The following is a 2,847-nucleotide window of genomic DNA, read 5'->3' as shown; positions in this document are numbered from 1 at the left end:
TTTTGGATTTTTTTTCCTGGCTGTCCAGGCTTATTTAGAAAATTTGGGGAATGTGGCAAAAATGAAGGAGAACACACATACTCCATATTAGTCAACATTTTGTTACCTTAACTGAAATAACTTCGAGGAGCAGCTTAGCAAAGGAAGCTTATTTCAGCTTGCAGTTGGAAGCTCACAGTCCAGGTCTGAGCAGCCCCATTACTCTGGCATCTGGTGGAGGTTGGTGATGGTGAAGCAGGTGCACAACAAGGACCAAGCACCAAGCCCAGAGGCAGAGAGAGAAGCCAGGCTGACTCAGCTCCCAAAACCAGCTCTCTAGCAAGAAGTGTCTTTTAAGGTTGAACCCTATTGCTTCTTGGCCTTTTGGCTAAGATCAAGTGTGGTATCTGTTCTTATCAGTCTAAAGATAATCCCTGATGCCCTGAACCTCTCCACTGGGCCTACCTCCTAGCTACCAGAATTAGATCAAGCCTCTAATCCAACAGCCATTAGCATCAATCCACTTATTTATTTATTTATACTTATTTATTTATTTTTCCCCCAAAGAAACCTTTTATTTAAGGAATACAGAATTCATGCATTTCATAAGTACAACTTTAGGAATATAGTGATTCTTCCCACCATACCTGCCCTCCCACCCACTCTCCCAACCCTCCACTTCCTCCCTCTCCCATTCCCAGTCCCATTCTCCAGTAAGATCCATTTTCAATTAACTTTATACACAAAAGACCAGCTCCATACTAAGTAAAGGGTTCAAAAATTTATACAGTAAAAACCGCCCCCAAAAAAAAACAAAAAATAAAGCAAAAAAAACCTGTTCTTCAGCAGTCGAGACATTCATTTTTAACACAAGACTTTGGGGTGGAAGACCAGGATGGAGTTCCAGGCTTCTAGTTTCAGTCCAGCCCCAATCATTGTGGACATTTGGGGAGTTAATCAGCAGACAGAAGATCTCTCTCTCTCTCTCTTTTTCTCTCTCTCTCTCTCTCTTTCCCCTCCTTCTCTGTCACTCTGCGTTTCTGTCCCTCTGCATGTCATATAATTAAAAAAATAAATATTAAAAATAAATACTGTTGCCTGCAAAGATTGTTTTACTTTTCTGCCAACAGTATAGAAGGACATTCTTTTCTCTATGTACTTGCCAGCTTTTGTTATCTTCATTTTTACAATAGCCATTATAACTTAGTGAGGCGATGCATTACTGTGGTTTCAGTTTGAAATTCTCTGAAAATCAGTTAAGCATTTCTTTTCATGTATCTGTTGGCCATTTGCATGTCTCCTTTTGAAAAATGGTTATCCATGGATATTGTCAACTTTTTAATTAGAATATTTGTTCCAGTGCTATTGAGTAGAATCCCATATTTATATTCTGGTAATTAATCTTTTGTCAAATGTTTAGTTCCCAATCATTTTCTCTTATTCTGTAGGTATTCTCTTTAATCTGCTCATTATTTCCTTTGCTGTGCAGAAGCTCCTTAGCTTGATAAAATTTCATATGTTGACTTTTTATTTTGTTTCCTGTGCTTTTGGGATCTGATTTAAAAAAAAAAAAAGCTTGTTGATTCCAGTGATGTCTTAGAGCATTCTCTCTATGATCTCTAATAATAGTTTAATAACTTCAGGTCTAACATTTAGGATTCTTTTCTATTTTTTTTTTTTTTTTTTTTTTGACAGGCAGAGTGGACAGTGAGAGAGAGAGACAGAGAGAAAGGTCTTCCTTTGCTGTTGGTTCACCCTCCAATGGCTGCTGCAGCCGGCATGCTGCGGCCGGCTCACCGCGCTGATCCGATGGCAGGAACCAGGTGCCAGGTGCTTCTCTTGGTCTCCCATGGGGTGCAGGGCCCAAGTGCTTGGGCCATCCTCCACTGCACTCCCTGGCCACAGCAGAGAGCTGGCCTGGAAGAGGGGCAACTGGGACAGAATCCGGCGCCCCAAGCGGGACTAGAACCCAGTGGGCCGGCACTGCAAGGCGGAGGCCACGGCCTAACATTTAGGTTTTTAATCCATGCTGAGTCAGATTTATTTGATGAAAGATAGAGATCTTTTGAATTTGGTTTTCCCAACATCACTTATTGAAATGGACTGCCATCGTACCAATGCATATTCTTAGTACCTTGATCAAAGATTGGGTGGCAGTAGATGCATGTGTTAACTTGCAAATTCCATATCTAATAAGTATTTTTTTATCTTCTGATATTCAGTTTGAAAAGTCCCTGTAGTATATGTTGTTAGGACAGGTCAGGTGGTGATGAATTCTCTATTTCATTGGCCTGGCAATGTTTTTATCTCTCCTTCATATCTAAATGATAGCTTTGCAGGGTACAGTATTCTTGGTTGGTAGTTTTTTTCCTCTTAAGTACCATGAAAATTTTATCCCACATTAACTAAAGTCTGTAGTCAGGCAAATTGGAACACCCTTTATTATATGTTATTTTTTTCTATTATTTTTTTGCTTTGAGAATCCTCTCTTTAACTCTAATCATTGAGAGCTTATTAATAATAAAACTTGGAGTAGTTCTGTTTTAATTGAATCTGACCTTTCTGTGTCAAGATAGTTGTAGTTTTCTTTAGGTGTGAAGTTTTTTGGTATTATCTCTTTGAATATTTTCTACCTATTTCACCTTCTCAAGTCCATCTTAAATCTCTGTAATTTGGATGTCTTCTTTTTATGTTGTTGTTCCAAAAGTTTTATATGCTTTTCTATTCTACTTACTCTTTTTTTCTTATTCTCTGACTTATATTTTCAAATAACCTTTGAACTCAGTAAGTTTTTCTTCTTATCTGTTATAGTGAATAATTGTTTATCTGTGTTTTTCCTGAATCTCATTGAGCTTCCAAAACAACTGT

General features: G+C 38.4%; 1 pseudogene; it reads left to right on the top strand.

The window, feature by feature from the left end:
* The first annotated feature begins 347 nt into the window (after positions 1 to 347).
* LOC127483363 (U2 spliceosomal RNA) lies at positions 348 to 554 on the top strand (annotated as a pseudogene).
* The last annotated feature ends 2,293 nt before the right edge of the window (positions 555 to 2,847 follow it).

The sequence above is a fragment of the Oryctolagus cuniculus genome, chromosome 8 (genome assembly GCF_051225735.1).
Source record: "Oryctolagus cuniculus isolate XC-2025 breed Fujian yellow rabbit chromosome 8, ASM5122573v1, whole genome shotgun sequence".
Lineage (NCBI taxonomy): Eukaryota > Metazoa > Chordata > Mammalia > Lagomorpha > Leporidae > Oryctolagus > Oryctolagus cuniculus.
This window is presented reverse-complemented; position numbering and strand designations above follow the sequence as displayed.